This window comes from Furipterus horrens, unplaced genomic scaffold (genome assembly GCF_987537825.1).
Source record: "Furipterus horrens unplaced genomic scaffold, mFurHor1.1.pri manual_scaffold_17, whole genome shotgun sequence".
Classification (NCBI taxonomy): Eukaryota; Metazoa; Chordata; class Mammalia; order Chiroptera; family Furipteridae; genus Furipterus; species Furipterus horrens.
The window spans coordinates 9,070,136-9,081,477 of record NW_028327187.1 but is presented as its reverse complement, the minus strand read 5'-3'; positions in this window follow the sequence as shown (position 1 = coordinate 9,081,477).

Sequence of the window (11,342 nt, the reverse complement as noted above, 5' to 3'; positions counted from 1 at the left end):
GAAATATAAAGGATTGTAAGAAATTACTATGAACAACACTATGCCAAGAAATTTGACAACTTGGGTAAAATGGACAAATTTGTAGAAACATACAAGCTTCCAAAAATGAATCAAGAAGCAGAAAGCCTGAATAGACCAATAACAACTAGTGAAATTGAAGCAGTAGCCAAAAAACTCCCAGTACACAAAAGCCCTGGACCAGACAGCTTGACAGGCAAATTTTACCATTTAAAGAACTAACTCTTATACTTCTAAAAGTATTCCAAATAATTTAAGAAGAAGGAAGACTCCCAAACTCTTTTTATGAGGCCAGTGTTATCCTAATTCCAAAACCAGGTCAAGAAACAACAAATAAATCTACAGGCCAATATTACTGATGAACATCGATACCAAAATCCTCAACAAAATATTGGCAACCTGGATCAAGCAATAGATTAAGAAGATCATACTCCATGATCAAGTGGGATTCATCTCAAGAATGCAAGGATAGTATAATATTTGCAAATAAATAAATGTAATACACCAAATAAACAAAATGGAAGACAAAAATCACATGGTCATATCAATAGATGCTGAAATAGCATTTGATAAAGTACATTGCCCATTTATAATAAAAACACTCAGCTAAGTAGGAATAAAGGGAGCATATCTCAACATAATAAAGGCCATATATGAGAAACCTACACCCAACATCATAATCAAAGAGAAAACACTGAAAATTTTCCCTTTAATATCAGGAACAAGACAAAGATGTCTGCTTTCACCACTTTTATCCAACATAGTCTTGGAAGTTCCAGCCAAGTACATAGTTTTACATCTTCTGACCTCCAAGCTTTCTGGTTATTTTAATAATATTATGTAGACATTTGAGAGTAATGTTAATGAGCAAATTCAGCATCCATTCATGGTAAAAACTCTTAACAAGTTAGGTATAGAAGGAAGGTACCTCAACATAATAAATTCCATACATTAAAAAATAAATTTCATATATAATAAGCCCACTGCTAACTTCATACATAATAGTGAAAATTTGAAAGCTCAGGAACAAGACAGGGATACCCACTCTCACCACTCATATTCAACACTAGAAGTCCAGCACAATCAGGCAAGAAAAAAAAAAGCTACTGAATTAGAAACAAAGAAGTAAAATGATCTCCATTTTCAGATGACATAAATTTTTATATAGAAAATCCTAAAAGCTCCACAAAAACAAAACTGTTAGATCTAATCAATGAATTCAGTAAAGTTGCAGGACACAAAATTAACGTACAAAAATCAGCATTTCTATACACTAAGAACAAATTATCTAAAAAAGAAATAAAGATAATGATCCCATTTACGGCACCATCAAAAACAAAATATTTAGCTGGTGAAAGGTCTCTACACTGAAAATCACAAAGACATTGATGAAAGAGATCTAAGAAGGCACAAACAATTGCAAAGGTATCTTGTGCTCATGAATGGAAAGAATAATTATTGTTAAAATGTCCATACTACCCAGAGCCATCTATAGATTCAATTCAATTCAATCTTTATCAATATTCCAATGGCATTTTTTACAGATGTAGAAAAAACAATCCAAAGGAAGTAAAATCAGTATTCTGAGGAGATATCTACACCTCCAAGTTCATAGCAGCATTGTTTACAATACCTCAGACATGGAAATAACTTAAGTGTCCATTGACAGATGAATGGATGTAGAAGTTGTGATATACGTAATGGAATATCATTCAGCCATATGAGAAAGAAACCATGACATTTGTGACAAAATGGATGGGTATTATGCTAAGTGAATTAAGTCAGACAAAGAAAGGCAAATGCTGTGTGATCTCACTTATATATAGAATCTGAAAAAACAAAAACAAAAAAAACCCAAACCCCCAAACAAAGCACCAAACTCCTATGAGCAATCAGGGGCAGGGTATATAGGGTACTTAAATTAAATGGAGGTGTTCAAGAGGTACAAAAATTCCAGCTATAAGATAAATAAGCATGGGAAATATAATGTGCAACATGATAACTATAGTTAACATTGGTGTATGGTATACTTGAAAGCTGTTAAGGGAGCAGGCTCAAGAGTTTTCATCACAAGGAAAAACATTTTTTTCTTTTCATTTGGTATGTATATGAAATGATGGATGTTACCTAAACTTACTGTGATAACCATTTCACAATATATGAAGTCAAGTAATTATGCTGTACTCCTTCAACTTACACTGTGCTGTATGTCAATATATCTCAATAAAACTGGAAAAAATAAAAACTCGACAAAACATAAAATACATTAATACTTACCTTTTTCATTAACTTAATGACTTTACTTTTCAACTTTAATGACCCCTATCAATATATAAGCCATTGTCACATTCTTTAATTTGATCTTATTTCCTCACATATTAGATATTACTATTCTTGTGTATGTTTAGATCTACCCACATGATTATCAATATCTTTGTTCACTATTACCCATTAAAATATGTTTGTTATAACGTGAAAGATAGTTCTGCTGGGTAGAGAATCCTCTCAGTACATAAAAATTTATTTTTCACTGTCTTCTGCTATCATTTTTATTATTAAGTGAATCTTAAGTGTGATGGCCACTTCTTTGTATATGCTCTATTTTGTTCTTGTTTTCCCCTCCTTGCTGACTGCTTTTATAATATTCTTCTTTTTGGCATTCTGTAAAATCACTATGATGTGTCAAGTATGGATTTATTTTATTTGCATCGCATGGGATCTGTCAGGATTCCAGGTCTTAAAGATTAATATCTTTCAACACTATTTAAATGCTCAGCTATTTGGCTTTGAATATTGCCTATTTCCTACTCCATGACTGGAAGTCTAGTTAGATATATAGTAGATCAATATAGTCTACCCTCATGTCTCTAAACCTCTAATATTTCTCATTTTTTTGTGATACCTTATGAATAATTTGAGTTTAATTTTATCTTATTTTAAGTATATTTTATGCTATTACAGTTGTCCCAATTTTCCCACTTTGCCCCCCTCTGCCCAGTACCTCTCTTGCCTCCAGCAATACCCTCCCCCTTAGTTTATATCCATGGGTCATACACATAAGTTCTTTGGCTTCTCCATTTACTTTACTATTCTTAACACTCCTCTGCCTATTTTGTACCTACCAACTATGCTTCTTGATTCTTGCACCTTTTCCCCATTCTCCCCCTTCCTTCTTCCCCCTCCCAGATGATAACACTCAAAATGATCCTCATTCCTATGATTCTCTTCCTATTCTAGTTGTTCACTTAGTTTGTTTTTGTTTTTATATTCATTTATTGATAGTTGTGAGTTTGTCATCATTTTAATGTTCATGGTTTTGATCTTTTTCTTTTTCTTAAATGTGTCCCTTTAACATTTCATATAATAGAAGCTTGGTGATGATGAAATCTTTTAGCTTTGCCTTGCCTGGGAAGCACTTTATCTGCCCTTCCATTCTAAATGATAGCTTTGCTGGATAGAGTAATCCTGTTTTTAGGTCCTTGCTTTTCTTCAATTTGAATACTTCTTGCCAGTTCCTTCCTGCCTGTTCCTTCTTGCCTGCAAAGTTTCTTTTGAGAAAACAGCTGAGAGTCTTATGGGAACTCCTTCGTAGGTAACTCTCTTCTTTTCCCTTGCTGCTTTAAAAAAAAAAAAAGGTTATTTATTTGTTTTTAGAAAGAGGAGAATGGAGGGAGAAAAAGAGGGAGAGAAACATCAATGTTTGGTTGCCTCTCAAGTGCCCCCAATTGGGGACCTGGCCCAAAACCCAGGCATGTGCCCTGACTGGGGACCAAACAGGCAAACCTTTGGTTCACAGGCCAGTGTTCAATCCACTGAGCCATACCACCCAGGGCCCCTTGTTGCTTTTAAGATTCTCTCTTTATCTTTAATATTTGGCATTTTAATTTTGATGTGTCTTAGTGTGGTCCTCTCTGGGTCTAGCTTGTGTAGGACTCTGTACTTCCTGGATTTGTATGTCTATTTCCTTCACCAGATTAGAAATGTTTACCTTCATTATTTTTTTCACATAATTTTTCAATTTCTTGCTCTTCCTCTTCTCCTTCTGGCACCCCTATGAGTTGGATTTTGGTATGTTTAAAGCTGTCCCAGAGGTTTCTAAGACTCGCCTCACTGTTTTCAATTCTTGTTTCTTCATTCTTACTGGTTGACTCTATTTTTCCCTTATGTTCCACATCATTGATTTGAGCCCTGGCCCATGTGGATTTTTCTTTATTTCACTTATTATAGCCTTCACTTTTTCCCTTATGCATTTGCCATACTCAATCATGTCTGTCAAGTCTGTGTGCATCTTTATCACCAGTATTTTGAACTCTGTGTCTGTTAGGTTGGCTTAGTTCTCCCTCTGGAGCCTTGATCTGCTCCCTCTTTTGAGCCATACTTCTCTGTCTCCTCACCTTCACAGCCTCCTGTCTTTGCCTCTGTGTCTTGGGTAGAGCTGTTGTACCTGTTACATTGTAAGGGGCAGAGCCTTAGGCATTCATTAGTGCTAGGTGACTGATTTCACCACTTTGTGGCACTGTACATGGGGGAGGGGTCAGAGAGGGAACAATGCCATTTTCTTGGAACTTGCCCCTTTTCCAGTCACTTCACCCAATTCCCATATGCAACCGGTGCCCCTTTAGCTGTTGCCCTAGTGGTGGTTCCCAGAGTGGTTGGGTTTGTGTATATTCTAGGACTGTGGGGACCCTGTAAAAGAACTCTCCAGAGAGACAGGCAGTTTCTTCCACCTGTCCCCACTGGTTTTCATAGTCAGAAGCAGTGAGGCTTTATTTGCCTGGTACTGGAACCATGAGCCGCTTGGTCTGGCCTGGGGCTTTAATAACTCCCCAAGTGTTCCTCCCAGTTTTTATAATGTGTGACTGCTCTTTCCACTTGCTAGCCATAGCCACTGCCTTGTCACCACTGCCACCGCACCATAGCCTCTCCACCCTCACTCCCTGTCTCCATTCCTCCTACGATCGCAGTGATGGTCTGAATGAGTATTACTTCTTTATATCTTTGTTGGACTTCCATGAAGTTTGATTTTTTGGTAGTTCTGGGTGTTTTTTGTTTTGAGGTAGATGTAATCCTTCTTATGGTTGTGGAAGGTGGTGAAGTGTGTCTACCTATACCTCCATCTTGGCTAGAAGTCCAGGATCTATTCACTGATTCTTCAGTTGTGTATTTAATGTTCTTTTGTTTACCAATATATATTTAAATATACTATTCTACTTTTTTAGTTACAGTGATTATATTTTACTTTTATTATTATTATTATTTTAGTTTCTGAGGTATCTCCATACTGTTTTCCACAGTGGCTGCACCAGTCTGCATTCCCACCAACAGAGCACTGGGTTCCCCTTTCTGCACATCCTCACCAGCACTTGTTGTTTGTTGATTTTTTTAAATTTATTTTTTAATTGTTGTTCTATTACAGTTGTCCCATTTTCCCCCAGTTGCTCTCCCCTGTTCCACCCATCCCCGCTTCTCCCACGGTCAATCCCTGCCCTATTGTTCATGTCGATGGGTCACTTATACTAGTTTCTTGACTAGACCCTTTCCCTTTACCCTTTTCTCCCCCTGGTCACTGTCAGTCTGACCCTTATTCCCATGCCTCTGGTTCTATTTTCTCATTTGTTTGTTTTGTTCATTAGGTTCTTATATTAGGTGACATCATATGGTATTTGCCTTTTGCTGCCTGGCTTATTTCACTAAGCATAAAACTTTCCAGTTCCATCCATGCTGTCATGAAGGTAGGAATTCCTTCTCTTTTTTTTTGGCTGCATAGTATCCTGTTGTGTAAATGTACCAGTTTTTTGATCCACTCATTTACTAATGGACACTTTGGCTCTTTCCAGCACTTGGCTACTGTAAATAGCGCTGCTATGAACATAGGGGTGCATAGGTTCTTTTGAATCGGTGTTTCAGGATTCTTTGGATATAATCTCTATTTTACTTTTTGAAATGTTTAATTGTTCTTTACAGTCTCTTTTTCCTTGTTTATATTTCAAGCATTTTATAAGTCTCTTTAACCACTTTTGACAAAGCTATTTTTATATTCTATGTATTATGGCTTTATATTCTATAGTCTGTATGATTATGTTTATTGTTTCTGTGGGCTTTAACTCAGGTTGTTTTGTTGCTTTCTGTGTTTTGTAACTTTTGATCATGAGATGCTCATTTTCTTAGTATCTTCATATATAGGGATTTTTGAGACCTTGATGAAAATTGCATTCTTCCATAGAAGATTTGCCTTAGCCCATCACTTGTGGGAACTGCTGTTGTGGGATCTCAGCTTTTATTTTTTTTCAGATGTTGTATTTTTGATTAGGACTACAAAATTATATAAAGACCACCTATGGTTATAAATTCTGATGAGAAGTTTATTTTTCCCCTCCACCCAGTGCCAAGTTTACTTACTATCTCATTTTGTGAGACAGATTTAATTCTTCCTCACCTTTACATTGAGAGTATGTGGAAGTCTCCTATAGGACTTCTCATCTTGGGAAAACCCTAGTTATTATCTCCTTTTTTCATCTCTTAGAATAATCAATGTTGAAATTCAGCCTCCCAGGGTCTGGTAAAATCCTCAGGGCAAAAGTTGGCTTTGTCACTGAAGAATTTCTGCTTTCACTTCCATTTTGGCTATGGATTCGCTATTATCATACCAGTTCAGCAATGAGCTTTAAAATGTTACTTTTATGCTTTGCCTCATGTTTTCATTGGGATGGTCATTTAGGGTATGTAGAAAGACATACTGCTAGAAATAGAAGTTTCCAGTCAACTTATAAAATAACAATGCTTCCCTCCTGTCGTATATTTAACTGGGATATTAATAATTCCCCCTCTGCTTTTCTTAGTGTCCATGTGAATCTCCAATGAGATAGTGTATATCATAGTGCTGTAAGATATTCTGCTCTATATAAATGGCAGTGAGTCACTAATATAACTAAGTGTAAGCAAAACTAGTGCTTTGGGATTAAGGGAAAGATAATCAAAATTTAAAAGAGAGAGAGCTTATTTCCAATTGAGGCAATCAGGGAAAACATCCTGCAGTTTGCATTTGAGTTGAGCCTTAATGGGTTGGAAGGATTTACCTAGGCAGGAGTGGAGGGCATTTCATATGAAGGTTACCACATCAACAAAGGCTAATAGAACGTATTGCCTTGTTTGAAAGGGAGATCTTTGATCTGGTCTCTTGTCCATTAGTATTTATCCAGTAGCATTGCCTATATGCTGGTTCCTGATCTACACAATTAATAAAATCCACACCACCTTCATCTTAGAGATTACCTAAGCAGCCACAGTTGCCTACATTTATTCTGGACAGGAGACATATCTAGCAGGGTCTTTGACCCATGTCAAAATTTTCCAGGTATAGCATGGCTTAAGAAGTATTAATAGGAATATACTCCCATCGAGACTGAGAGGTGTATTTGAATGGTAGGTGAGATGGAACACTTTTGGGTGGAGGCTGTTGTGGAATGACAAGCAATGAAATACTGGGTGTGTTGTCAAGGAGGCTGGTGTGTCAACATTTTGAAGTAAAGCAAGTTCTAAAATTAGTCTTTATTTTATGAAACAGACTCTAAAATTTAGGAATAAAATTATGCTCATTTGAAGTGATATAAAGCTGGAAATTTGCAGATTGACAAAATTCTGATTTTAGGAAAAAGTTTCGCAGAATCTAAGAAGACATGTTAGAGTAAGAAGACTCTACCCCAATTCGTATCACCCTTGCCCTATAAGTAAATAGACTGAGACCCAGAAAGGAGAAGGGGCCTGTGAATCAGTGGCAGAAACTGGTATCCTGATTCCTGATACAGTGATCTTTTCTCAGGCTGCCTTTATAGACAAATATGATCATAAGTTCTCTGAACATCTGGTGAACTTCTGTACCCCAGGTACCTCTAACTAGAGACAGGAAAGGAGAGCAAGATTTTGCAAGATTGTATTTCTGGAAAAGACTATTTCTTTTCTCCCCACATGACTTCTCTAAAACTTGGGAAGGAGGTGGCTGCTCTGGCGAAATCATTGGCTCATGTAATCCGGACATTACTGTCACTCTCGGAGTGGGTGAGTGTGAAGACAATTCCATTGTGATATAGTTTCTTCTTCATTCCTATTTATAATGCTGCCTGTTTTGAGTTCCCAGGGTCTCTTTGTAAAGACTGAGAAACTCAACCAACTTTTCAATAAAGAAAATATAGTGCAGTGATCAACACTGTAGGCTTTGGCAACAAACACACTTTAGTTTGAGTTCAAGCTTTATTGCTTAGTAGTGATCTTGAGTCTGAGCCCAAAATAATGTAGAGTCCGAGCCTTAGTTTCTCTATCGATATAATGGGAGTAACTGTGCTCAAATCATAGGGTTGATGTGAGTATTATGTAAGGCACAATATAAAGAGCTTATCTTTAGCATATCCTAGCACATAGTAAATGCTCAATACATTTGTTATTATTATTTTTATTATTATTCCCTTGACTCAATCTCTGTGTCACACTTTATTATAGTCTTATATAGTATGTTTTAGCATGGCTTCTATTTCCCAAAACTAATTGCATTACAGCTTTGTTAAAAAATCCATAATTATCTCAGCTGGTACTCTGTAATCAGTTGTGAGGTATGGAGAGTAATTTGTTGGTAATATCCTAAACATTGAAGTTGGTGGATAATTTTCTGAAAATTATACTATAAGAGGTGCAATTTGTTTTCTTTCAATACAGTGTCTCACTTGTATTTGTATTTGCTTACTTAAGTGGGAGAAAAAGGGGCAAAGTGATAGCTGTGTGTCAGGAATTGCATACAACCCTTGAGGTTCCCTTGAAAGTATGTCACACATGTGATCATTACCTTTCACATGTGGCAACTAAGAATAACTGGCCTACAGGAGAAATTTCACTTCTTAGCAAGACACACAAGCTTTTTACAGTGGGCCCTAGTCCATACTCATTGTCAACTCTTTGTACTAAAGCAGAAACCATGCTCTTTCCTGCCACTTGGGCATTTATCCATGCTCTTCCTTCTGCTTTGGTTGCCTGCTCAGCTACATTTCCCTCCTGTGCAACTTCATTTCACTTCATTGTTCAAGTCCAAAGTCTGATGTTAATGCCATCTCCTCTAAGAAGATGTAATATCTTCTTCTTCAACATTTTTTAACTTCCTGTTTTGATGAATGAATGAGGCCCCACAACCATAGAGCACCAACTTGGCTGGCTTCACAAAGCCTGCACTGCCTCTTAAGATGATGCCACTGCTCCTCTCTGGGATGCCCTGTTTACCATCTAGGAACTCCATGTTAGAGAGTGTGAGTTCAAGAAGGCCATGGCAGGTTCAGATGGGATAGTATGATATCACCACAAAGACTACTGAACACATTCCAACAATTGCACCAGGTCCTGAGGTCTTTGATAGATTGGTCTAATGTGAGAAGCCTGAGACTGGAAATTGGGAGATTCTAGGCTTCCTGTTTAGATTTAGGACCACTAACTATTTGGGAGCAGCTTTTGTGCCAATTACTTTACCATGCTGAGCCTCAGTTTTCCTATCTGCGTAATGAGCTTGATCCATGACCTATCTGTCTTTTAAGGATGTGGTGAAGTTCAAATGAGATCATGTGTTCTTGTGACTGAAATGCTGGCAATAATGTCTATGGCTCCACATTTACTCTCACTGGCTTTGTTTGTGCCTCTTTCTCAACCCTCCTGTCTCACAGCCACAGCCTTCTTTAAACATTTCCTTCTGGCTAAACTGTTTGTAGTTTTCTTTACAAGGCTACTGTCTCTTGACTAAAGATGAATGTCCTCTTCCCCACCTCAGCTTCATCTTCATTCAACTCGGGTCACAGCTTAGACTTCTCTAAGATGCCTTCCTTGATCTTCCCACTGGACTACTCTAGGCATCCTTCTTTTGCACTCCAATAAAATATTGAACTTCCTTTAACATGGCACCCATTATATTATAATTGTCTGTCTATGTCTCTTTCACTAGACTGGAAGCTCCATGAGGACAGTGACCATGTCTGTCTTGTTCATGTGTAGGATACAGAGTGGTTGCAGAAATAGTTATTGAATAAAAGAACAAATGAATGAGGGGGTTGTTGGATATTGTGGCCATGTGGGGAATCTCTGAAATTTTTTGAATTGGTGGGACTCTCTTGCAAGATTAATTCAACCTTGACATTATCCACTCATCTCTGTCGGCAGCCGTCCATCTCGAGAGATGATGGTGTAGCTTCTTAAGAGTCTATCTGCACCGCCGAGAATGGCTGTGCAGTCCGACTCGGGAGTGACACGGTATCTGTCTCCTCCCGTGTTGAATCGACATCTTGCGATGACGCTGGAGTGTCCTCTCCAGTGAAGCTGAAGCTACAGACCCTGGGCAGGGTGATATGGAGGGTCTGCTGTTGCCCATGCAGCAGACCCCCCCTCTCTTCGCAGCTGAAGGATCCAAGGGAAAGACGGAGTCAATACAGCTTGGCTTCAGGTGCGCCGCAGGAGTTGCCGGTGTTGACTACAACGTCAAACCGCCTTAGGGACTCCGGCTCCGGATTTTCTGTTGGGGTTTTCTCCCTTAGCCTTTCCCCTGAAGAGGTATGCCGCAAGGCAGCGGAGGTTTTTTGGAGTCAGAGTTTTCCTTCTCTGATGTGCCCTGACTGGAAGATCGAACCAGCGACACTTAGCTCGCAGGCCGACGCTCAATCCACTGAGCCAAACCAGCCAGGGTAAATCCACTCATAGCATTGTGTATAAGCATCAAAAGAGCTTGCTTCTTTTAGTGACAAGTGTCACTGCCCAGGTGGCAGGCAATGTGCCTCTCAGAGCATCTGCCTGCTTTGCTGGCCTGTTTTCTGGTCTGAGATTTGAAGTGACCCAATGGGTATTGGGGGTAAGTTTGCATAGAGTATGGATTAAGTCAGCTTATTTGGTATAGTCTTGTTGGTTTGCAGTCAGACCAAATTCGTCAAATAGCCTTCTCCTTGCTTGAAGCACCCTGGAAAAGAAGTTGAGGGAAGAGGGAAAGTTGTGGCTTGAAAAAAATAAAGCAAACAATGGTGGCAGGAGAATCTGAGGATCTGAATCATTTGCATCTGCCTGTTAACTCAAAAAATTAAGTTTTCATACTGCAGTGTTTTTTAAATGGTTTTCATTGCTTCTGTAATCCCTACCCCATCTCCCTCAATAATTCGCTCCTCTCAACTTTTCTTGCAGTGGCATCAAGAAACCTCTGGAAGGGGGTAGGAGGTGAAGTAAGTGCTGTGTTAAGAGTAGAGATCCTCAGGCTGTATATATGGAAACCACAGACGAGAAATGGAGGCTCTCTCACCAAGGATCTTGGCCAGTGT